Below are 26,362 nucleotides of genomic sequence, written 5' to 3' on the forward strand. Positions count from 1 at the left end.
ATGCCATGGGGCAACTAAGCCCGCAAGCCACAACTTTGAGCCCGTGTGCCTCAACTAGAGAGCCCGCATGCTGCAAACTACAAAGCCCACGTGCTCTGAAACCCACAGGCCACAACTACAGAGCCCACGTGCCCTGGAGCCTGTGCGTCACAACTAGAGAGAAGCCCAAGCACCGCAACTAGAGAGAAACTCTAGAGCCACAACGAAGTGACCATGCACCGTAATGAAAGATCCCGCGTGCCGCAACTAAGACCCGCTGCAGCCGGGGTGGGGGTGGGGGTGGGTAGGGAAAATAAATAAATAAACATTTTTTAAAAAAAGAAACCTTATTAAGTACTGGCAATTAATTTATATTGGGCAATTGGGAGATTGGGATTGACATATATACAGTAATATGTATAAAATGGATAACTAATACGAACCTGCTGTATAAAAAAATAAATAAAATTAAATTTAAAAAAAATTTATATTGGGCAAAGACTTCACGTCTTTGGACCCTCTTGGGTCTTGGAGCTGCTAGTAGGTTGGCCTCTCTGGTGTATATCCTGCCACCCTGCCTTCTTTATTCTCTTGATGTCTCAGAAAAAGAAAAGGGGGGCTTATCCTCTCCATATAACAACCAACTATGACAGATGATGGCCTAAGTTAACTCTAGATATCTTTGCCTTAGCGAAGCTCTCCTGGTGAACTGCCCTGTCACACACCCTTTCTCCTCTCATACTCATTTCTCTCCTGTCCTCCACACATCTTTCCCATTTTATAGCTCTCACTCTGGTCCCAGCATTGCCAACAAGATTTGGTCCCCAAAACCCTTCTCTTCACCGTATTCATGCCACTTTCATGCTGTGGACAAGTTCTGCCTTTGGAGTGTAAGTGACCCAGATTCAAACCCCAGTCCGCCCTTGTCTAGCTGTATGACCCTGTGGAAAATGGCTTTGACCTCTCTAAAACTTGGTTTCCTCATAATTTGGGAAAAAATGATGTGTCCCCTGAAAAAATAGTTTAGAGGGTTAATCATAACATCTGTAAAGCACCTGAGGAAAGCATAGCTGTTGTGATATTAATTTACTTGGTTTGCTTATATTAACTGTTTTCCCCAACTTGATGAGGAAAGAGTGGCTGCTTTAGAATATTCCTTGAATAAATGAATAAGTAAAAGAATGAGTAAATGAATAAGACGAAAAGCTATAAGCCTGCTGGTGGATCCAAGTTATTTTTAAAGATAGAGATACCGGAAAGGGGAAGGAAGACAAGGGCTTACACCGGGTAACTCTGGTTCCTTTCTCTCTGATCCTGCCTTTTTACGTGCCTAAGAAATACTGGCGTCAAATCAAGTATCTTGTCAGACTAGCATTAGCTTTAATAATTAATTACTAAACAGCTTGTGGGCTCTGATTTTTCAAATACGTGGGAAACAAAATTCTCAACTCAGACCTCTTGGAAATATTTCATCCTACTAGAGACTGTTCCCTCAGTTATGCAGTGGCACGCCTTTCCCTGAACAAGTCATCAAGGACTAGAAATACATACGTTACAGTTTGGGACTCGTGCTCACTCTTCTCTGTCCACTGGAAGCTCCGCCCAAGCCCTCAAGACAGAAAATTCCACAGGGTCTATAAAGGTGTCTTCTGGACTCCATGAATATTTTTGAAATAAATTAATAGACCGAGAACAAGTTCAATGGCAAAGATGAAAATATATTTTATTTACTCCCTTCTCATTCTCTGCTCTTTACTAGCTGTATAACCCTGTGGAAAGTGATTTTAATCTCTCTGACACTTAGTTCCTTATCCATAACACTGGGAATAATGATAACTGCTCCCACTCTGTGACCTTCAATATTTGTCAAGTTGCTTTTGGCTGCAGGTAAAAGAAACCCTGACTGAAAGTGACTTAAAGAGTCAGGACATGTATTATCTCACATAACAAGATGTCCAAAGGTAGATGGTTCAAAACTAGTGGTTGGGTCTTCCCTGGTGGCGCAGTGGTTGGGAATCTGCCTGCCAATGCAGGGGACACGGGTTCGAGCCCTGGTCTGGGAAGATCCCAAGTGCCGCAGAGCAGCTGGGCCCGTGAGTCACAATTACTGAGCCTGCGCATCTGGAGCCTGTGCTCCGCAACAAGAGAGGCCGTGATAGTGAGAGGCCCGCGCACCGTGATGAAGAGTGGCCCCCGCTTGCCACAACTAGAGAAAGCCCTAGCACAGAAACGAAGACCCAACACAGCCATAAATAAATAAATAAAAATTTAAAAAAACAATGTAAAAGATAGTCTTTATCCTTAAAAAAAAAAAAACAAAAACTAGTGGTTACCAGTGGGGAGAAGGAAGGGGGAGGGGCAATATGGGGGTAGGGGATTAACAGGTACAAATTATTAGGTATAAAATAAGCTACAAGGATATATTGTACAACACGGGGAATATAGCCAATATTTTATAATAACTATAAATGGAGTATAACCTTTACAAATTGTGAATCGCCTGTAATGTGTAATATTATTGTACATCAACTATACTTCCATAAAAAAATTTTTAATGAAAAGAAAGAAATGCTAAAAAAACAACAACAAAGGTTGTTGTTGATGGCTCTGCAGCTCAGTGATGTCTGGGCTCTGAGGTAGCCTCTCTGTGGTTCTCCTGGCTCCTTTCACGGCCATACGATGGCTGCACATCCCCTCGTGCAGCATTCAATACAGGAGGCAAACAGAATTCCCTAGAAGCTACCAGCAGATTTCCCCTTAGGTGCCAATGGCCAGACTTCAGCCACTTACCCATACCTAAACTGGAATAAGAGAAGAGATCACTTGTAACAATCATAGTTCATCCCCTGGGGCTGGAGAAAAGAGCCCCCCCTTCCCTGAGCACCTTGCACCCCCATATCTGAACAAAATGGGGTGTTGGACATCTAGGGAACAGAGGAGCTGGTCGTTGGAAAATAAGAGCTAACAGGTATAGCTATTATTTACTGAGGGCTCCTGTGTGCCAAGCACTGTTCTGGAGACTTTGCGTGCATGAATCCCTCATAACATACCTCTATGGGGTAGGTACTATTACCCACAGTTCACACATAGGGAAACAGAAGCCCTGAGAGGTTAAGTTGCTTTTCCAATGGTCCGCAGGTAGCAGGCTGGTAAGTAGACAAGCCAGGATTTAAATCCAGGCTGACTGGCTCTAAAGCCTATGCAATTAACCCCTCATCCATGCCGGTTTCCCCCACCGGGGTCTGCTACCCTCTCCATTTGGCAAAGAGTCCTGGACTCTCCAAGGTAAGGGCTTTGAGCAAGTGAACTGGGGGCCTGACAAATGGATAAGTCCTTGAGTGTTGTTGCCGGGGCACAACCCTAGAGCATAATTACTGATGGTAACAGTGATAATAAACCCAGCCTATTGTACGCCAGAGATCCTTGTGATATCATCTCACTTGATCATCTGATTGAGATAACAGTCAGCAAGTTCAGTATTCTTTCCCCCAGTTTAGAGGAACATGAGGCTCAATTAACAAGTTGGGGAGAAACTAGGTTTGATCTCAGTTTTGCTCGATTACATGATCCATGCTCTTTCTCCTGCATTCCACAGCCTACTTAAAAATTTAATAAATCAGAAGTTTACATTTGCATTAGTCAGGCATCAGATAGCACCTCCAACATGGAGGGAGTTCCCCCACTGAAATACCAGCCAAGCAGAGTAACCACTGGAGGGGGCAGGAATGATGGAGCTGTGTTAATTAATTAACCAGTGCGTTGGACCATAGAGAACAAGGTCTTTGTGAGGCTGACCCTTCATATTAGGCTGATAAGAGTTTGTTTCCACTTCTTTTAAGACGTGTATTACCTTCTGGCCAGTTTATAGTAAGTTCATTGCTGTCCTGTTCTCAGAACGAAACTGTAAGCTCTTTGAAGCCAAAGTCCTCCTTTCCTGATCTCCCGATTTTCCGCGGTGCTTAACTCAACTTCGTAGTTACTGCATACTTGAGAACTATGTGTGGCCTTTTTAAAAAAAACCTTTTCATTTTGGAATAATTTTCGAGTTACTGAAAAGTTGCAAAGATGGTGCAGAGTGTTCTTCACACTCTTCACTGAGTTTTCTTCGTGTTAACATTTTGCATAATCTTTGTACATTTGTCAAAAGTAAGACATTAACTCTAGTACTAAATTAACTAAACTTCAGACTTTATTCAGATGTCACTAGTTTTTCCACTAATGCCCCTTTCCGTTCCAGGATCCAATTCAGGATATCACATGGCACTTAGTACGGGTAGCATTTTATTTTGAAGAGCTTTTATTACTTTAAATGTCTAAATGTGGGAAAGGAATCATATATGTATATACAGTTTCTATGTGTGATAATAATCTTAAAAATAGCTGGAATTTAAGTTCTTACTCTGTGACAGGCACAATTCTAAGTGATTTATAGGGACTGTCATTTTTTTCCTCACAAAGACTCTATGAGGTAGGTCTTTATCTCCATTTTATGGGTGGGAAACCAAGGGTCATGCATGTCAGTTAGCTACTAAGAACCATGATTAAAACCCAGACAGTCAGACTCTCAAATGTCATACACAAATGTAATATTTGAGAATAAGCTGTAAAGAGGTGAAACGATTATTAGGTAGCTTGTTTTATTATTGTGTTGTAGTGAAAGGTAAGACTGAAAAAGTTGCTATTCCTTCCAGACTTAGTTTCTGGGTCTTCAATTTTTCCATTGTCCTCTTATGAATGAAAGAAGGGCATCCTGCCAGGCAGGGCCGTATGACTCAGGAAAACAGAACTGAAGGTTCTGACACCTAGCCTCAAATTCCCTTCCTGTCGAATGAACTAGAGTGTCAGGTCCAAGCCGGGGATACAAATGATAAATGAATGTGGTTCGTCATCATCTTTTCCCATCATAAACCTCTGCCCAAGGGCTCTCACCCTGGAAGAACTGAGGTGTTAAAAGAGAGAATGGAGGTGAGCTGGCAGAGTTCATGGAGAAGCTCAAGTGGCAGGCTGGTACCTCCTGACACGGGATGTTCTAAATATGTCTTAGCTACAGCAACACGAGCTCCATGTAATTTACAATAGGGAGACTAATAAAATATCAGCCATGAACAGCCCCCCAAATCCAAAAGTATGCAAAACAAAACTACTCTTCTTTAAACTCAAAATTTTTTTCTTCCCTCTTATTATTCAACACAGTAATCTGTAGTACTGCTTTTCATTTGAAAATTCCCGTTGGGAGCATAGAGCATAATTCATTGTATAGAATTACAGTGATGGTTAGTGGTTGATGAGTTATTGCATAAGTAGGTCCTTGTATTCTTTTCTTTTAATGATGGCAGTGGAACCAAGGAGGTAAGGGATGGAGTAGTGACAGGCTGTGAAAACAGATCATAACAAGATCCACCCACCCATTCATTATTCATTCAACAAACAATACTGAATCCTTATATATGTCAGATATGGTGCCACGTCCTCTCTGTCTAGAAGAAGTGATAGACATGAAACTAAGTCATCAATCTAGTGTTGTAGTTTCTCTGAAAGAAATAGTTATATATGGGGTTTTACAAATTGTCCGTTATGACCCATATAGCGTGAAATAGAATAGAGTAATGTTGAAAATATCTGAGTCCACTGCACAGAGTACGTGAAATATTCTTTCGTGAAACTTTCATTTCAGCAACATACAGGTGTGTGTGTGTATGTTCCAGTGTGTCTATAAAATGTTTCTTACCATGGATTACAGTCAAAGAAGATGGAAGAGATGGAAGATGGTCTGGTTTTCAATGGGGAAACCAAGGTGGAAGTGACGAAGTCCCTCTTGGAATAGGAGGAGGGCAGATAGGAAGAGTCTCCATGATGCCTGAGTTAAGTCTTAAATAATGGTTCACCAGGTGGATTGTAAGATGAAAGATACTCTGAACTAACCAGAGCAGAATGGAAAAGGCAGAGAGAGGCCCGGCAGCCTGGCATATTGCATACACTACGAGGTTCTGCCTTTCTACTGAAATTTGAGGGCTAGGAACCTCCAGGCATGTACTGTCAGAGGACCAGTGAGAACGGCTACTGCGTGTGGCTGAGAGCAGAGCTTCTCAAATTCAGTGTGCACACAAATCACCTGGGGATGGTGGTAAAATGCACAATCTGACTCAGGAGGTCTGGGGTGGGTCTTGACACTCTGCATTTCTAGCCAGTTTCCAGGTGATCCTGATGCAGCTGTGCCAGGGACAGCACTTGGAGAATCAAGATCTACTCTTAGAGAGTAAGAATGAGTTGTTGTCAGTGTTCTGTTTTTGTCCTTGGGCTGTATAGGAGCCTGCCCAGACATAGGCAGGCTTCCAGGGGGTAAGGACACAGGGAGTTGCTGGACCAGATAAAAATACCAAGTCATTGAATATTACCTACCATCTGGCAGGAGCTGTTCTAAGTCTGTTATGTGTAGGCTCTAGTTGGAAACCTATAACAAGTCTGAAAGGTAAGCACTGTTATTAGTTCCGTGTTATATGTAAGAAAACTGAGTAACTTCCGTAAAGTCGCAGGATGTCGTAGAGCAAGGACTGAAATCTCAGGCTGTTACCTGTCCACTGTGCTGTCTGAACAACTGGGATGGAATATACATGCAGTCCTGTCTCTTTACTGAGTTATTTTCCCATCTTCTCTTGATTTTTTTCTTCTATGAATGGGAATATAAGGGTTTACTAAACAAAGTGGAAATAACATATATACTTCACTATGTGCTTTTTTTTTTTGAGGGTTGAATTAAATAATGCATATAAAACATTCAGCATACTGTCTGACACAGCAGGAGGTCTAGAAAACTATTATTTTTTAAATGGTTGTTTCTGAGACCCCAAAAACCAGAGGTTCTAGAACCAGACTTCCTTTTTCTCCCTACCCCAAACAATTCCCCAGTATTCTTATACAGCTGTCTAGGAAGATGCTGGGGCTCGGGGAATTTTTGTTGTGTATTATCTGGGATAATTTTTGCTTTTGTTTTCTTTTTTTCGGTTTGACTTTCTTTTTTCTGAGTCAGTGGAAGCAAAAGTTTCTATTCGTATCCTGGTCAGAGAACTGAATCTCATTAAAGTTATATGGCAGTGGAAGCTAATTAGATCTTCTCGAGGTTCTTAAAGCCAAGTCCAGATGCACCCCCAGCACATCACAGGGACACACTATCCTAACAGACAGAAGAGAGGACCTGTATCAAATTCTATCAGGTATCACCAATCCCAAACCAAAACTAGCTGTTAGTAACCACATTTCCTTACTTCTTTTCTTCTACATAGTATTACCTTGGGGAGAAGGGGGTTCTATCAAAGAAACAATATATTTTGCTCTGAGTTAAATTCAAGCCTATGATTGTGCTTGTTAAGATTAAGTGTACTGACAAATGAACCTACATACAAAACCGAAACAGACACACAGACACAGAAAACAAACTTATGGTTACCAAAGTGAAGTGGCGGGGGGAGAGACAAATTAGGAGTATGGGTTTAACAGATACACACTACTATACGTAATAGATAAGCAACAAGGATTTACTGTATAGCACAGGGAGTTATAGTCAATATCCTGTAATAACCTATAATGGAATATAATCTGAAAAAAATAACTGAATCACTATACTGTACACCTGAAACTAACACAATATTGTAAATCAACTATACTTCAGTTTAAAAAAAGATTGTGTATTGATTCCTTTTAAAGGTGTTTTTCTTGAAATAACTTCAAATCCTATTAAATTATCTTATTCTTTTCCTCTTTTTGCTTTCCATGTCAAAATTCTGATTAATAATAATGTTATTAATAATGTTACTATTATTATTATTTTAGCACTTTGATCCTTAATATGCTATGTGCTGATAAATATCTCATTGATATTTATCAGCTTAACTCAATGAGCTATTTCCCAAATGAAGTTTGCTGGTGAGCAAGTAAAAATTAAATGAAATACATTTAATTTAATAAGAATGAAATGAAACTGTAATTTATCAGCCTTGGTTCTTCTTGGTGCATCTTTGGGCCAGGGATGAGATGAGTTTTCAGTATTTTACTACCAAGTATGGAAAAGGTAGAACAGTTGGCAACCTGGAAAATCTTTTCACAAGGAAGTAGAGGGAACTATTTTTATTGAAATCTAGAATATTAAATCTAGAAAAAAGTTAAAGATTTTATGAGCAACTCCCCTTCCCCAACGTTTTACACATGAAGAAACTGAGGCTCAGAGAACCTAGCCTTACGTCACATGGCTAATTAATTAATGGCCAAGGAGAAACAAAAAAATTTCTCTTTTCTACCTTTTAGCAGCAATTTTTTTATGGCCCTCATTTCATATTCATCCTCCAACTATTATTGTAGGTATATTAGGGAAGGTAGTTGCAGTTGCCTTAAAGTTCAAAGGAGAGGTTGTGTAATAGTATTCCCAAAATCCGGGTAAAAGGATATCAGAGGGAAGGGTACAAGCACTGCTGATTGTCTATACCTGATCCGGGAAACTCTGAGCTAAGGTCTGGGGCAGCTCTTGACTGCACTGGTGAAGGGAGTAAAGATTTCATTGGATGGCGAGTAGTTTTCCTTCAGTGATAACTGTGTCTTTCTACCATGCGACCAATAGCCACCAGATTGTATGTGCGTGTGTTTGTGTGTGTGTGTGTATTTATGTGTGTGTGTCCCATGTGTCTATGTGTGTGTATGAGTGTGTGTGTATGAGTGTGTGTGTGTGTGTGTGTGTGTGTGTGTGTAGGGATGGAGGAGAACCAAGGCTTGTCTCTGATGCTCCCCCAGCAGTCACTATGCTCCCATAGTCCCCAGTTCCAGGCTGGGTGGGTCCTAATTCCATTTCCCACGGACGTCCGTGCAGAGCATCTGAACTGCTATTTCAGAGACAGAATGTTCCAAATCAGGTCTTGTGTTTTGGCAGAGGAATGGAACCCTCTTTTCTAATATTACTTCTGTGGGAAAGTGTTTTCTGAGTTCCAAACAACTCAACTTACAAATACATTTTTGGAAGATGACCCATATATATATATATATATATATATATATATATATATATATATATATATATATATATGTGTGTGTGTGTGTGTGTGTGTGTGTGTGTGTGTACACACACACACACACACATATATATATATATATATATATACGCTAAGGACTGCCTGTTCTGGGGTAAAAATACTGCCCATGTACAGCTTGGTGGTACCAAAGGCAGGTGTTTCTTATATCGTTCTTATTCAAGGATTATCATATAATGTGCCTAAAATCTGAAGCATGTACCAGATTTCTTCCAGAAAGGGTTAGCAACTCCCCATGAGGTAGGATTTAAGCGCCAAAGAGCCCCCCTCTTTCCCCATTCATGCCCTCCCCTTAGTCTTAGAAAACTATCCACAGTCATCAGTGCCAATTAAGGCAGGGGTTCAACGTGGGCAGAATCAATTTGTTGGCACAACTCTTTCTTAAATCAGGGTTCTTGTTTTTGGTTTTACTTTTTAAAATACAGATTCCCAAGCCCCCTCCTGGAGACTCTGATTCAGTAGGTGAGGGATAGGATTCTGGAAACTTTTTTTTAAACTGAAGTATAGTTGATTTATGAGGTTGCGTTAGTTTCTGGTGTACAGCAAATTGATTCAGTTATACATAGATATATTCTTTTTCATATTCTTTTCCATTATGTTTTATTATAGGATATTGAATATAGTTCCCTGTGCTATACAATAGGATCTTGTTGTTTATCCATCTGGAAATTTTTTTTAAAGTTCCCTGGAAAATTCTAATCAAGTTACTTTTGAGTCAAGACATTTATTGATTCACTGATCAGTCCCCTTAGTTGTTCATTCTTTCATCATATAGCAAAGTTTGCTCATGCAATATAGGTATTGGGTACTGGGGACAGAAGGACAAGAAAAACACAAGCATTATAAAGGAAGAAAGTGATATGGGAGCTGCTGATATTGTCTGGTGGGATTTGGGAGATTGCAATTACAAAAGGCTTTGCAGAAGCAGTGATTGAAAAGGTAACAAAGCTGAGCGGTAGGTCATCCACATTCTAGAGCCAGACTGCCTGGACTCAAAGCCCAGCTCTACCATTCACCAACTTAGGATCTCTGTCAAGTTACTTAAACTTTCTGTGCCTCAATTTTCTCATCTGTCAAATGGAGAGAATCTTAGGACTTACCTCAGAGAGTTGTGAAAATTCAATGAGCTGATGTAGGTAAAGTGCTTAGCACAGTGGTCTCAAGCTTTAGCAAGCATCAGAACCCCGTGGAGGTTTTGCTAAAACACGAGTTTCTGGGTCCCACTCCAAGTTTCCAAGTCGATAGATTGGGGGCGGGCCCAAGAATGTGCATTTCTAATAATTTCCCCCCGGGGGGGATGCCAATGTTGGCCCTGGGACAACTCTTAGAATACTTAGAATTACAGTAAGCAGCACTTGTTACTATTATTTTCAGTTGACCTTTGGTGGAAGAATTTGAGAGTGTCACGTAAAGGCACCCAGGCAGAGGGAACTGCCAGTGCATAGCCCGGAAGGTTAAAAGCAGAGGGCATGCGCTAGGAGCAGAGAGAAACAGGTTGGCAGAGAGATGGACCGCACTATGGCCTCCAGACTCTGAAGAACCTGGCCCCATGTAAGTATAGATATTATCCGAGAGTAACCAGAGAGTCTATTATCAGCCATTAGCACCTTAGCACAAATTAATTTATCAGAGTAGTCTGTCACTTTGTCAAACCCTGGAGGAATCTGACTCATGCCTGGCAAATTAGGATGACCCTGATAGATTGGTCCTCCTTTGGAAAATCAACACACACCAGGCATCTTTGAGGGCGCTCACTTGTCCAGGTCCCTGTGGGGGAACCTGCCTCACCAGGGGACTTGTGGATCTGTGATCATACCTAGTATCAACCTATTGGCATCTGTACACTCATACTCCTGATATCCCAAACCATCTTGCTTTTACTTGCAGACTTAAAAAAAATACAATAACCTTGGAAGGCTTATAATATCATATTTATCTGTCTACCTATCTGTGAATGTTTTCCACACAATGAACAACAAAAAACTCATTTATAGACACATTTTCCACTCCATGGACTATCAAAAGAGCTAAAAACAAAACACAACCCATCCATCTTTGTGGGTGTGGGATTTTTTTTTTCCCTCTTGGGCAAACCAAGTTCTTCATGAGTTTTAGTTTCACAGACCATTCCCACACTGCAGCCCCTTGCACATTCTTGTTTCTATGAAGGAAACACAGATCAGCTTAGCTGCCCTGTGGCTCTTCCCGTGCATGTCATTCTACCTAACACTTTTATCTGTACAACTTTACACACTCCAGACACTCCAAAGCCCAGTAAGAGCCAACACGGGCAACGGTGGCTTTCATCCTGGCGTGGTGAGCATGGGGCCACGGTGAAAGCAGACTCAACTATTTTGGGCATGGCATGCTGTAACGAATGGAAAAAGAGAAATCAGAGACCAGCAGTTTTCCTCTGCCATCTGAACAATAACACGGATGTGTCATGCTAAAACGAAGAGGGAGAGTTAGATGGAGGGAAACTGCTTTTACTGTTGCAAGAAAATGAAAAGAGGAGGAAGTTGTGAGTGTAGAAGAATCATTTATAGGAGAAAATGCTCTGGTAGGGAAAGAGACAGAAAACCCAAGTCTCAGTTTGCAACTGATGGCCTTTCGATTGCTCTTCAACTGTAGAATACTCTTGTAGGTGTAGAGTGTGTGTGTGTGTGTGTGTGTGTGTGTGTATGAGACAGAAAAAGAGACAGAGCCATACAACCTGTGCAGAAGGGCCCTGTACTTGATTTAATGCTCTGCTGTCATTTTCCTGAAATGCTTAATATTTTTTGATCCAGGGACCCTGGGTCCCCCAAATTATGTAGCGGGTTCCAGAGAGAAAGTTAGCTCTACTGAGTTAAGATGGTTGAAAAAGGGCATACTTTTTTTTTCATATTCTTAATTGCAAAAGACTATTCTCCTGCAAAAGTGTGCCTCAACTTACCTGGTGAAACTTTTCTTCCTACTTCCTATGCTACCCCTGTGCTTTGTTCACATGAAGTCCTCATAGCTTCCAACATAGGCATGGTCATTGGACTTCTCTTGCCTTAGAGCAGAACTCAGCAAACTTTTTCTGGAAGGAACCAGATAGCAAGTATTTTCAGCTTTATGGGTCTTGAGGTCTCTATTGCAACTACAACTGCTAAAGCAGTCATAGAAAATACATAAATAAAGGAGTGTGACCGTGTTCCAGTAAAACTTGATTGGCAAAACCATGTGGGGGCTGGATTTGGCCTGGGGGCCATAATCTCATGACCTCTACCTTAGAGCATTCTTTTCTTTTGATGATGACGATGTTGAAGCAGATGATGATGATGATAACGATGATGACGGCTAAAATGGATTGAGGCCAGACGCTGGGTCAAATGCTTTATAAGCCTCATGGTATTTAATTTTCACAACAATATAGGGTATGATTACCATGATCTCGACTTGACAGATGAGAAAACTGGCATTGAGAGGAGTAAAGTGATTGATTTATTCAAGGATATCCAGCTAGTAAAAAGAGGAGGTGAGATTCAAACTTGAGACCTGTGCTAAGCCCCAGGCTTCCCAGCCCTTCACTTCTCATACCTGGGGCACTTGACTCTTGCCTGAAATTTAGCCCCATCCTGGTCTCTAGAACTGATCAACACTTTAAGTGAGAAGGATGTTGTTAGGAGCTTCAGCCTCGTTGATACAACCCACTATCAAGCTGTCCTTACAGTCTCCCGAGCCTCTTGGTTTCCAAGGACCAGTCCCCACCTTAGGATCCTGATGATGGGGTCTCTGTCTTGTCCTGGATTCCATTTCTTCAAGCTTTTTTTGTTTAAGATAAGCCAGGTTCTCTATGTGAGATTTCTTGATGACAACAATGTGCTTGGACAGTTTTTTTTTGTCTGCTGTGGTGTTATTTTGAGACCACAAGGGCCTTTTGGACTGGACTTGACCAGTGCTAGAGCCAATCTCTTTCCTCCTCTGCCCTCATTTATTCTCCCATCTCCGTGCTCGGTCAACCTTTGCCTCTCTGTCTGCCTTGTGTCAACAGGGCCAAAGCTGACCTCTCCAGAGGTAGTGTGGTTCTCCCCACTTAAAAGGTCCACCACCTTCTTATTTTCCTCTCCAAATTCAATTCATTTTTGAAGCCCAGCCCAAGTCTCCCCATCTCTATATCTTCCCACACCACTCCAGTACTCATACAAAGTTCCTTTCTTTCAATGACCATCATCTAGTCCCATCTTTTGTTTTTCTCTAGTTGTTTTGGGAGTTTGACACTTATTTAATTTTTCTTTCAAAAGCCCTTTGAGAGAACTCATATTACTTTTGCTTATTTTCCACTTGTGGAAAATGTGGTAGACATTCTTAGGTACTGGGTATTATTGATTATTATTGGGGATTGTCGATGGGCTGGTTATTGTGTGAGGTTGCCAAGATGAGGGAGGAATCATCTATCACAGGTACCTTATCTCACTAGGGAGAAAGGAAGGAGCAGCCCCGACAGCTATGATCTGCCAGGTGTAATCAGTTTGGCCTTGATGTTCTCCTGTTGAATATACACAGTTTCACAAAATATCCTAGGACCACGAGGGATCAAGATAAAAGCAAGATCTTCTGCACTCACAGCTAAACAGAGACAAAAATGTGAACATTGTCCAAACTCCAAAAATGATCACGTTCCCCTATTCTGACTAATATGAGTGACGGCTGCTTCTTGACCAATGATACCAGTGATAGCCTTACTTCATTCTTCCCACCTTATAGATAAGATTTATTAATATACCCAAGGAAAACAGTACCCCTGCTTTTTAATAGCATCCAATCTAGAGCAAAGTACGGCTTCCTTAAACCCTCCCCCAGATCACTTAAGACAAGTCCAAACCCTGTAAGTCCTTCCTAATGTCTTACTGCCATGCCCCACCATCTCCATGGTGTGTGTCCTCCCTCATTGCAAAGAGCAATAGACCCAACTTGTTTAATTACAGGTGTGTTCTTAATGGTCTTTGGCTGGAGGTCGCTGACACCAGAGATTCCTTGAGCTATAAGAAACACACTCAGTCATCTTGACTTTATTTTTTCCAGGGAGTGTGTGTGTTCTCCCCCACCCAAGAATATCTCTCAAGTCATTGAGAGCAACCAAATACTTTGCTATAGGATCACTTTCTCTGTTCCCTGCTTTGATGAGCCCTTTCCACCTCTCCACCCTACTCTAAAGGCTGCCGAGAAAAGAATAAAACAGATTAACTTAGAATGCTTGGAAAAGTCTTTCTTCCCTTCTTTCCACTTCCATTTCCATGACATGAGAAACTGTAAACCCAGAATGATATATATGGTGGCCTCCACTTTCAGACCAGATCTGTCCTGCTCCAGTTTAATTTAAAATCCAGCCCATTTTTATTTTTGCTACTGTAAAGCATGGACTACTATATAAAGGAACATGCATCTTGCTTACATGGCATTACAACTAATCTAAATCTATAAGGAATAGCCTGACATTGAGATGGGCTACAAAGTACTTTTCTAGTAATAAATGTGGCACCAGATGAGCGAGCTTGATGCAGGAGAAAGAACGGTTACTTGACTGAGACTGAGAAGACTGGAATTTTAGTTGGAGTGTTAAACACACCATCACTTTGACCTCAGGAAAGCCATAGTCTGTTAGCCTAAATTCCTTGTCAACGGTTAAACATTTATTGAAAGCATACTCCATGCCAGGTAGTAGGATAAGTTGCTTGGGCCATCCGTGAGGTCATTTGAAAACAATGCAATGTGACAGGCATAATAAAGGGACATGTGAAAAAGAACTCCAGGAGCCCTGAGGAGGAAAGCCTGACTCACCCTCCATGGTCACTGAAAGTGGCAGCATTTTCCTACACACAAAAGACCCCGAGGTCTTGAACCAGGCTACTTGGGTTTCACAATAGCTCAACTTACCAGGGTTAGGCAATCTATCTGTGCTTTGGTTTCCTCACCTATAAAATGGAAATAATAGTTGTACTTATCTCATAGGGTACTATGAAGATTACATTAATGTATAAATACGAACTGCAGAGTGATTGGTACTCAGTAACCACTTAAAAACATATTTAATGTTATTGTTTTGGTTATTAGTAGTGATATGTAATCTTCAAATTTCCTCATAAATCCAAACCCCTGTAATCTCTCCTAGCGCAGAAGCAAAGAGTCTGAAGTCCTCTCTTTGAAAAAAATATAAGCATGTTTCTTTGGAAAACATGAAATCCTTCCAGGGTCACAAGTGACAAAGAATAAGTTGAGTCTGGACTATCTTGTACCAGAGAGTAAGAAAACACTCAGTTATGGCGATGTGCCAATGGACACAGACGTCAGCTTGAAGGGGCTCCCATTGGCCAAATCTGGGGGGATGGGCATCAAAATAAATAATGATAGTAACAGATTATGACCCATTACATAAACTAGGAGTCTGTGAGTGCACATTTATATTACTAAATAGTTAAATGAGGATAAGAAAAACTTTTCCTTGCAGTAGAATGCTAACTAACGCAAAAGAAATGATAGAAGTAGAAAAACATGAATGTGACAAGTCAATATCACGTGCAATACATAGGCTGCAATAAGAACACAGCACCACTCTGGTGATGTTCTGGAGTACATCTTATAACCTCAGTGTAAGGAAACATCAAACCCAAGTACAGGTACATTCTATACAATGACTAGCAAATAAACTCAAAGCTGTCAAGGTCATTGTTTCAGATTGAAGGAGATTAAAGAAACATGACAACTGGGTGAAAAGCAGTATCCTCTCCTGGATCCTTTTATAAAACGGGTCTGACAAAGGGTGTATAAGAGTTCTTTGTATTATCCTTGCAAATTTTCTGTAAGTTTGAAATTGTTTCAAAAAAAAAAGAAAGAAGTACAGCTATCAGGAATACTATGTAGCTATAAAAAATAATGTTGTTGACACTGAAAGCATAAGCAACAACCATAACAAAAATAGATAAATTGGACTTCGTCAAAATTCAAAACTTTTATACTTCATAGTGAGGACACTATCAAGAAAAAGACAGCTCACAGAATGGGAGAAGATATTCGCAAATCATGTATCTGACAATGGATTCATATCCAGAATATATGAAGGACTCTTACACTCCACACTCACACACACACACACACACAAACAAAGAAAAACAACCCAATTAAAACATGGGCAAAGGTCAAAAAAACAGAGAAATACTTTGGCATAAATTTAATAAAATATGTACATAATCTATGTGAGGAAAAATATAAAGCTCTGGTGAAAGAAATCAGAAAAACTAGATAAATGGAGAGATATGCCATGTCTATGGATAATAAGACTAAGTATGGAAAGATGTCAGTTCTTCCCAACTTGATCTTTAGATTCAATGCAATCCCAATCAAAATCCCAGCAAGTTATTTTGTGGATATTGACAAACTGATTCTAAAGTTTATATGAAACGGCAAAAAGACCAGAATAGCCAACACAATTTTAAAGGAGAAGAACAAAATCAGAGGACTGACTCTACCTGATTTGAAGACTTACTGTAAAGCTACAGTAATCAAGGCAGTGTGATATTGGTGAACGAATAGATAAATAGATCAGTGGAATAGAATAGATAGTCCAGAAATAGACCCAGATAAATATGTATAGTCAACTGATCTTTGACAAAGGAGCAAAGGCAAAACAATGGAGAAAAGGTTGTCTTTTCAACGAATGGTGCTGGAACAACTGGATATCCACATGCAAAAAATAAAAAATAAATAGAATAATCTAGATACTGAACTTATACACTTTACGAAAATTAACTCAAAGTATATCATAGACCTAAACATAAAAGGCAAAACTATAAAATTCCTAGAAGATAATATAGAAGAAAACCTAGATGACTTTTGGTATGATGAAGGCTCTTTAGATAAAACACCAAAGGCACGATCCATGAAATAAATCCATAAGCTGGGCTTCATTAAAATTAAAAACTTTTGCTGAGCAAAAGACACTGTCAAGGGGATGAGAAGGCAAGCCACAGAGTTGGAGAAATTATTTACAAAATACATATCTGATATAGGACTGTTGTTCAAAATATAAAAGAACTCTTAAAACAAAAAGGAACAATAAGAACAATAAGAAAACAAACAACCCAGTAAGGAAACGGGTGAAAAATCTGAACAGACACCTCACCAAAGAAGATCTATGGATGGCAAATAAGCATATGAAAAAATGTTCCACATCTTATGTCATTAGGAAACTGTAAATAAAAGCAATAATGAGATACCACCACATGCCTATTAGAATGGCAAAATTCCAAAATACTTACAATACCAAACGCTGGTGAGGATGTGGAGCAACAGGAAATCTCATTCATTGCTGGCAGGGATGCAAACTGGTATAGCCACTTTGGAAGACAGTATTTGGTGGTTTCTTACAAAACGTATTCTTATAATATGATCCAGCAATCACGCTCCTCAGTATTTACCCAAGTGAGTTGAAACTTATGTTCACGCAGAACACATGGAGGAAACTTAGTTGCATATTGCTAAATGAAAGAAGCCAACCTGAAAATTCTATACAGTACGCTGTATGATTCCTACTATATGACATTCTGAAAAAGGCAAAACTATGGAGAGGGTTAAAAATGTCAGCGGTTGCCAAGGGTTAGTGGGGAGGTAAGGATGAATAGGAGGAGCAGGGAGGATATTTAAGGCAGTGAAACTGTCATGTAAGAGACTATAATGGTGTCTGTGTCATTATATATTTGTCAAAACTCAAAGAATGTACAACACCTAAAAGTGACCCCTAGTGTAAACTCTGGACTTTGGTTGATAATTATGTGTCAATGTCAGTTCTTCTTTTGTAACAAATGCACCACTCTGGTGGGGGATGTTGATGATGGGGGAGGCTGTGCATGTGTGGGGCAGGGGGTATATGCGAAATCTCTGTACCTTCCACTCAATGTTGCTGTGAACCTTAAACTTAAAAAAAAAAAAAAGTCTATTAAGAAAATAAGAACACCTGTATCTGAGTGGTAAGAAAATGAACACCTGTATCTGAGTGGTAAGAAAATGACCATGTTCATTTTTGTGACAGCTAACATATATTGAGTGCTACTGTGTGCCAGGCATTGGGCTAAGTGCTTTACATGTATTACTTCATTGAATTCTCACGTTAAATCTTGCGTTTTTCCAACTTTGCAAAATTTCTACAATAAATACATTACTTCTCTACCCAGAAAATTTTATTTGTAAATATATATGTACATAATAGATCCTATTAAGGTGAAGGTCTTCAGGTTGGTGAAGATTCTAGGAACTACTTACTGTGAAATTTTGTTCAAAGGATTGAGGATATTTTACTTGGAAATGGGGGCTTAGAGTGAGTGATGATGGCTATCTTCACATATTTGAAAGACAGTCAGTTGGAAAAGGAATTGGACACTGTCTTCATCGCTTCAAAAAGTGAACTAGAGTGAAAATCCTAGGAAAGTAATTTTGGCCTTAACGTAGGGATGCTCTTCCAAACAATTCTATCCAAAAAAGTAATTCATCTAATCAGTGAATATATATGGATTTGTGCATCTAGAAGTTTGGAAGAGTAGGAGTCCGAGGTCATTTTCAACTCTGAAATTCTGTCTTTATTTATATTTAATGCATATTAATCAGAGAGAAGAGCCAAGGTCTACCTTTTCTGTTTTGTTTTGTTTTTCAAAGAGGATGCAATTCTGTGTCAGCCTTGGAAAAAACAATGTGGTATCTGGGTGAGCAAACAATAATTGTGAAACTTACAAGTTGCTTCGATGCAATTTTAACATTGTTATCAGGAAACAAAAGGGCACAAAAAGCACAAGGAAAAAGGCCTATTTATGTAGCATTTAGAAAGATGACAGAACGCAAAACTGATTTATATCTTATTCATTCCCTCCCTCAGGTTGGTGCACACACCCCAGCCCCTCCCCCACCCTCACCCCGCCGCCCTTCTTCCTTCAGTTTTTCCCACTTCCCTTATTATAATTTTTTTTACATTATTGGCATTCTCTTGCCATGAGACTCAACTCTATCCGTACGGGTGGCACCCATAAGCCACGGCTCTGAACTGCTTTATTTTGTAATGCAGAGACCTCTACCGGGGTTAAGTTTGTTGAGCAACAGATCTACCCAAGATTCTGTTTCACATTCAACCTTTTACTGTACGATACTGTAGGATGCCACCCACTCCTGTGTCACAGGCTCTCACACAATAGGAGTCCTTGAAGCCCTCAGTCCCCAGGTCTGGTGGCTGGGAAACCTGGCAAAGCCACGGCCCGCGCAGGGCACTTTCCCCCGCGAGGGCGGGCCGGGGCCGGGGAGCCAGCCATCGGGTGCCTGCGCCCACCCGGCGCAGCGCCCCAGGACCCTCCCTCGAGGGGCTTCTCGACCTTTCCTCAGTTAGCCGGAGTAGGGGGGCTCCATCAGCTCAGTATTCCCCACCCACAGTTTGCTTCTCTATCAGTTTCTTCCCGGCTGTCGCTGCCCAGCCACCCTTAGCTTCAGCATCAGCCCCCTGCCCACTCCGACCCCCAAGGAGGCCACCACCCCGGCCGTGACCCCGAGGAGCCCCTCCCCCCGGGACTCCTACGGACCGTCTCCTGCGCTCGGTCCCCAGAGGGTCTTCACTCCCTCCTGGGCACCGGGGCGGAGGGCAGGGGGAGTGCCCGGGAAGGGGAGTGCGTGGGGGACGGGGAAGGGCGCGGGGTCAGGCGGGAGGGGAGGGGAGGAGGCCAGACACGGGCTCTCGGTTTCCCGGGGTCTGATTGGAGGTTGGCGCGATGAGTCGGAGCTGGGGGCGCGCCCATCTCCGCTGGCTCCTGCCAGAGCCGCCGGCTCGGCCCCTCCCCGGAGCCGCTTTGTCCCGGGTGACGGCCGCTGAGGTTGCGGCGAGGAGCGGGTGGGAGGCAGAGACCCACGGACCCACGGAGCCGGAGCCGGAGCCCGGGAGGCGGGGCGCGCCGCGCACGGCCCCACGCCCAGGCCCGCGGGCACCGCGCCCGTCCCCGCGCGCTCTCGGCCCGGCCGCCAGGTGAGCAGCCGCGCCACGCCAGCAGTCGCCGGCTCCGCCGACCGGCCGACCGCCCAGCCGTCGCCTCCGCCTCCACCGACGCATCGCGGACGACCAGCAGGTCGGTTATGTAACGGCGCCGGCCCACTCGCCCCGGCACCCTGTCCTGTCCTGTCCTGTCCTGCCGCGGCTGCGCGCGGCGCCCGGGCCGGGCCGGGGGACCGCGGCGGGGGGCGGCCGAGAGCGGGCGGGGTAAGGGGCTGGGCCGGGGGCGGTGGCCGTGGCGGCGGGTGGTCTTCAGATCCAGTTCTCAGCTCCCGCGGCGGCCGTGGGGACCGAGGTCCCTTGACCCCCTCTAGAGGGCGCGGGTCTCAAGGAGCCCCTTCCCCAGTCCTAGTGGCCCACCGGTTCGTCTTTCTAGTAGCAGCAGCAGCAGGTGCATAAGTGGAGGAGCGGGAATGACGCCTGTGGTCCCCGGGACTTGAGATTTGGAGAGGGGATTAGGGGAGGTGGTCTGAACGCAGAGAGCAGACGGGAAATCGGAGCCTCTTTTCCCAGTGCTTTAAGGAAAGTGCTGGGGAGGGGAAGGTGCTTTGAGACGCAGCGGGCTGGGAATTGTCCTGCCTGGGATTAGCGGGCTTGGGTCATCTAAAAATAACTTCAAGTTTGAAAAGTGAAATAGAAGGAAGCGCAGTGTGCCGAGTTCCTCCTGCCTGTGGGATGCTTCTCTCTAGAAGTCACTAGAGGGAACAGGCAAATCCCAGCCGCCTGATCCTGGGCTGCCTCCTGGTTTCACTGGTTTCCAGGGTGTCTCCGTTTGACTTTTAGTTAATGATTTATTCTCCAAGGCACTGCTGTCTTTCTCTTATCCCAAAATGAATTATAGCAGAGTGCATGCTTTGAATCTTTCCTGTTTAGTACATTAGGATAGAAGTGTTCAGTGGACATCTAATGAGTCTGCTGCCTACGCTGTTTTTTTTTTTTGTTTTTTGTTTTTGAAGTATCCTTTCAGTACAAACAAAAGTTTCTGAGCTCCCTTGAACCTGTGTCCCACAACTGGAGATGAAAGATGCTAGAGCAATCCAGTCCATCCTTCTCTCTTCCCTGAGCCAGAATCCCACTTGTCATACGGAGGGGAGGCTTTAGGAAAAGCAGGACATTTTAAATAACGCAGCTCAACTTTCACACATGTTACATCCACACAAAACACAGGGCAAGTGTATCACAGGCACAGGGCAACACTTGCTAACTGGCCCCCTCCATTCCAGGAACACAATGAAGTAAGAAAAGCCTAGAAGCTAGAAAGGATCAAGAAGCAGATAAGCATCGACTGTGGAACAAGGCAGGGGCGTGAACATTTGGCTGCTTTTCAGTCTCCCATTGATCTTCTTTAGCCTTAGAGCTATTGTCTTAAGTACAATCAGTCACTGCGTTGAGTTAGTCTAAAATGTGAGTCGCGCTTTGCTTTCAAATCCACTGCAAATCGAATCAGCGTTTACTGGTCACCTACTACTTGAGTCCAGTCTGTAGAATTTTATGAGGGAATGTGTCCTCAACTAAAGCTGCAGGATTCCAAGAGCTTTCCAAATGCCTTGTTTGCAGCTCCTGCAGAACCCAACGAAATTAGGGAGGATGTGGCTCTCTCTCTCCAGTGATGAACAGTTAACAGGCATAAGTGGGAACTTGAGAGCTTTGTCATTTGCAAGTACGCATCACACTCTTTTAAAAACTACTTGCATAATCGTTTGCAGTTAGTCATGTATGTTATAGAAATTAGCTTTATTGAGATCAACTTTGCTAGTCGCTGAGGTCTCATTTTCCCCTTCCTTTTATCTTCTGTACCATCCACTCAGTTTACTCAGCAGTTAATTTGTTAAGTTCCTACTGTGTGCTATGTAGTCCCTGTGCCAGAGGCTACAAGAATGAGGCCCATGTTGTTCAGAAATCAATCTAGCAGAAAAGGATAAGAAAATTAAGTGGTAATGATCAGCATGGTGAGTGTTTAGTGGAGATAGGAACAAGCTCAGTGGGAGCCCAGGGAAGGAAGGGTGCAGGGAATCTGGAAGAGCTTGCAGAGAAGTTCATGTTCAGACTGGATCTCTATAGAAAAGCAGCTAGGTGTTCCACGTTGAAGGAAAAGTCACATTCAAAGAACTTGTAGGTGTTCTGCAGTGAGGAGGTGGCAGGAGAGTTTGGGAGGGGGTGTTTCAGTGAGCCTGGGCTATGAATATACCTTGCAGAGGAGGAGAAGCCGTGCAGCCTGTATGGGAGAAATGATCTGATCTAATTCGTCTTGCAAAAGTGACTTTGGAGGCGGTGAGTAGGTGGGGTTGCAAAGAGGAATGAGCTCAGATTTTAGACCACTAAGGCGGTCCAGACCCAAAAAAAGTTAAGTACAATTAATTGTGCCTGAACCAGGTAGAATGGGGAAAGAGAAGAGATATCTACAGAAAACCATTTCAGAGGGAGAATCAGTGGCTCTAGGTCACCAAGTGGCTGGTAGTGTGGAAGGAGAAGCTTAAGATGTTAGACGGATGGTCAGGCTTTGTACTGAGATAGGAAGGCAAGGAGAACGATTAGGTTTAAGAAAGATGGGGACTTTTAACTGAAACTTTTCCTCTAAGATCAGGAACAAGACAAGGATGCCCACTCTTGCCACTTTTCCTTAGTATAGTACTGGAAGTCCTAGCCAGAGCATTTAGGCAAGAAAAAAAAAGGCATTCAAACCAGAAAGGAAGAAGTAAAACTGTCTCTATTTGCAAATGACATGGTATTATACATAGAAAACCGTAAAGACTCTACTAAATGACTGTTAGGACCAATAAACAAATTCAGTAAAATTGCAGGATATAAAATCAATGCACAAATATCATTTGCATTTCTATACACTAAAATAGCAAACTATCAGAAAGAAATTAAGAAAGCAATCCCATTTGTAACTGCATCCTAAAGAATAAAATACCTAGGAATAAATTTAATCAAGGGGGTGAAAGACTTGTTCCCTGAAAACTATGACAATAATGAAAGAAACTGAAGAAGACACAAATAAGTGTTGGTGAGGATGTGGAGAAAAGGGAACCCTCCTACACTGTTGGTGGGAATGTAAACTGGTGCAGCCACTATGGAAAACGGTATGGAGGTTCCTCAAAAAACTAAAAACAGGACTACCACATGATCTAGCAATCCCACTTTTGGGTATTCGTCCAAAGAAAATGAAAATACTAACTTGAAAAGATATGTGCACCTCCATGTTCATTACAGCATTTTTTATACGAGCCACGTTATGGAAACAGCTTAAATGGCCATTGATGGATGAGTGGATAAGGAAAATCTGGTATATATGTATATACAATGGAATATTATTCAGCCATAAAAAGAGACCCTGCCATTTGCAACAACATGGGTGGACCTTGATGGCATTGTGCTAAGTGAATAAGTCAGAGAAAGATAAGTACTGTGTGATCTCACTTATATGTAGAGTCTAAAAAAACCAAACTCATAAATACAGAGAATAGATTGTTGTTGCCAGAGGCGAGGGGTGGAGGATGGGCAAAATGGGTGAAGGTGGTCAAAAGGTACAAACTTCCAGTTATAAGATACATATGTTCTGGGGGTATAATGTACAGCATGGTGACTATAGTTAACAATACTGTATTGTATATTTGAAAGTTGCTAAGAGAGTAGATCTTAAAAGTTCTCATTATAAGGAAAAAAACTTGTAACTATGTAAGATGGTAGATGTCAACTAAACTTATTATGGTGATCATTTCACAATATTTACATATACCAAATTATTATATACCTAAAACTAATACAGTGTTTTATGTTAATTATATCTCAGTAAAACTGGGCGGGGGGTCGGGGGGGGGTGGAGAAAGGAAGTACGGTTGATGCTTGAACAACATGGGTTTGAACTGTGATCAGAGATCACAATGTATGGAATCAAAAGACCTGGGGTTTGAGTCCTGATTCTCTCCAAACTGTTTCAGCTTCCTGCCCTTGGGCAAGTCATTTACCAATTCTTTTGTTTTCAAGGCAGAGATAGCAAGACTCAGATTTTCCTCTTGGAAGGGGGTATGTGTAGTGCCCTTAACCCCCGAGTTGTACAAGGGTCAACTATAAAATGAGAAAGAGTTGTTTTGAGAAAGATGGGGAATTTTGACTTTGAACATCCAAATAAAAATACTTTGTAGGCACTTTTATTTTCAAAGGTAATTTCTTCATTCCTGGTGCTAACTTCCATTCATCTGACTCACCTTCATTCCTGAGACTGTCTAGTGCTGCCTTTGGAGAAGAAGGAGATGATTTGATAGCAGGAAGTTGTTGCTGCCTTCTTCCCCCAGAGTGAAAGTATTAACTCTCAATTATCTGAACTAGTAGTAGTAATAATGGTAATAATTCAAACGATAACAACAATATGTAACATTTATTCAGTGCTTACTTTATGCCAAGCATAAAGAAGGTGGAGCTCTACACAGATTATCATGTTTGATCCTCATGATAACCTTATGAGGCGGACACTATTGTTATTCTCATATGATGGATAAGGAACCCAAGGCAAAGAGAGGGTACCTTATCTAGGTCACACAGTTAGTAAGAAGGGCACCCAGGGTTCAAGCTCAGGCAGTCTGGCCAGCACCCTGAATAGGCAGTGTGAATTAATAACCTTGAAATCATTCCTATTTAGCCTAGAATGTGTATTTTTACCATGTGTTTGAATGTTTGTAGCTGATGCCATAAAAGAGAATGGGAGTGAGTGAGAAGTTCTGGCTCTCATCCGGGCCCTGCACTTGATTTGTTGGGTGACCTCTGCAAAGTCCCATCCCCTCTCAGGCTTTAGTTATTTTAAATCTGCATATTCATGGGGGAAGAGGTTGACTAGATGATCTCTAAAGAGTCTGGGCATTCTGAAGTCCTGCCATCCTGTCTCAAATTTTACTACTCGAGCCATAGATTTGGGTTAAAATCATGCCTGCCTGGTCCCTTTCAGAATAGGAATGGGACCTGTTCCTATTCTAAGAGGATGAACTCAAGTGGTGGCCTGTCCTTAACAGCTTGTTGGTAACTGGTCCATAGTGCCAGAGCTGATGGGGGTGCCTAAGGTTGGGGGAGCCCAGTTCATGCAGGGGAAACCCAGAGGGCACCGCAGTGGAGGAATCTCCGTAATCACTGTCTAGTATCTGTATTTTAGACACTTAAATTAAGTGTCACTTAAATTCTATGAGACTTAGTTTCCTTATCTCTGAATAATGGGGGTGATGAATACATGTGTTGTAAGGTTGTTTGTTGTAAGGATCAAAACAGATTACATAGAGCAAGCACTGCACACGAGTCTGCCCCATTGAAGATGCTCAGTGAGTGTGGGGGGGTCCTCACCCCTTGCCACCCAGGATAACAGACATGCAGAAAAGGGAGGTAGAGTATTTCCAAAGATAAACTCCTCCTACTTCACAGTTATGCTAAGGACCACCCTTTAGTGATCATCATTTCTCTCTCTCTCTCTTAGAAAGTAGTATATATTGGGAATATGAAAACACACAGCCCATTAAATACCTTTCAAAACGTGCATCTCAAGTGTTCATTGATAAAGTACCCTCTTAGATATGAAAAAGTGTCAACATTCCACAACACAAAGTTTTACACTCTTCTTTTGTCAGATAAATAGGCCAAGATTGCTGTAAAGAAATAGTATTGCTTAGGGTTGGTGGTTCTGGATTCCCCGATTATGGCACCAAATGTAAAGGAGACCGAGTGACTTCCTACGCTGTGTGTGTCTGCCCATGCTGTGCTTCTAACTTGGAGAACTTTCTGCCTTTGCCTATAAAATGTTCACTGTCCTGTGTCTTTTCTTTTATATTACCAACTGCCAGGTGTCATGTTGTAGGTAAAATTAATTAATCGAGTTGAGGAGTTTTTCATAAGGTGGAAACAGACTTAAACTCAGTTGAAGCTGTTTTGAAGTCCCTTAAAACATATGTGTGATTGTGAATGGTACTTTCTAGAAGTTAAAGACAAATTTCCAAAAATAGCTCAAACTTCCTGCAGTTCAGAATGCCCACAGAAAATGTTTTCTATAGTCGGGATGGGAAGGGACTTACTTTCATATCTGTTTTCCCCATATCTACTCACTTTGAAACAGGGATGAAACATGGGGTTCCTGAGCTTTGGAATGTACACATAAGAAGATGCTGGAATGGTAGCTGTTGGACAAAAGAATTGTGTAGTTTGAGAGCTATATCCTAGTCTTTATTACTGTTGCCTTAGTTCTTTGTGGGAATCACTGCTTTATTGTCTCATGCGGTTGAGATATGCCTGCTAC

The 26,362-nt window shown here is 42.1% G+C and overlaps 1 protein-coding gene across 1 annotated transcript in view; it reads left to right on the forward strand.

Annotated features, from left to right (window-relative positions):
- Positions 1 to 19,904: 19,904 nt before the first annotated feature.
- Positions 19,905 to 26,362, forward strand: part of RCAN2 (regulator of calcineurin 2) — a 255,918-nt gene continuing 249,460 nt past the window's right edge. The window contains exon 1 of the mRNA XM_061196122.1: positions 19,905 to 20,164. The gene's annotated coding sequence lies outside the window, so the exon portion shown is untranslated. The remainder of the gene's footprint in view (positions 20,165 to 26,362) is intronic.

This window comes from Eubalaena glacialis, chromosome 7, assembly GCF_028564815.1.
Source record: "Eubalaena glacialis isolate mEubGla1 chromosome 7, mEubGla1.1.hap2.+ XY, whole genome shotgun sequence".
Taxonomy (NCBI): Eukaryota; Metazoa; Chordata; class Mammalia; order Artiodactyla; family Balaenidae; genus Eubalaena; species Eubalaena glacialis.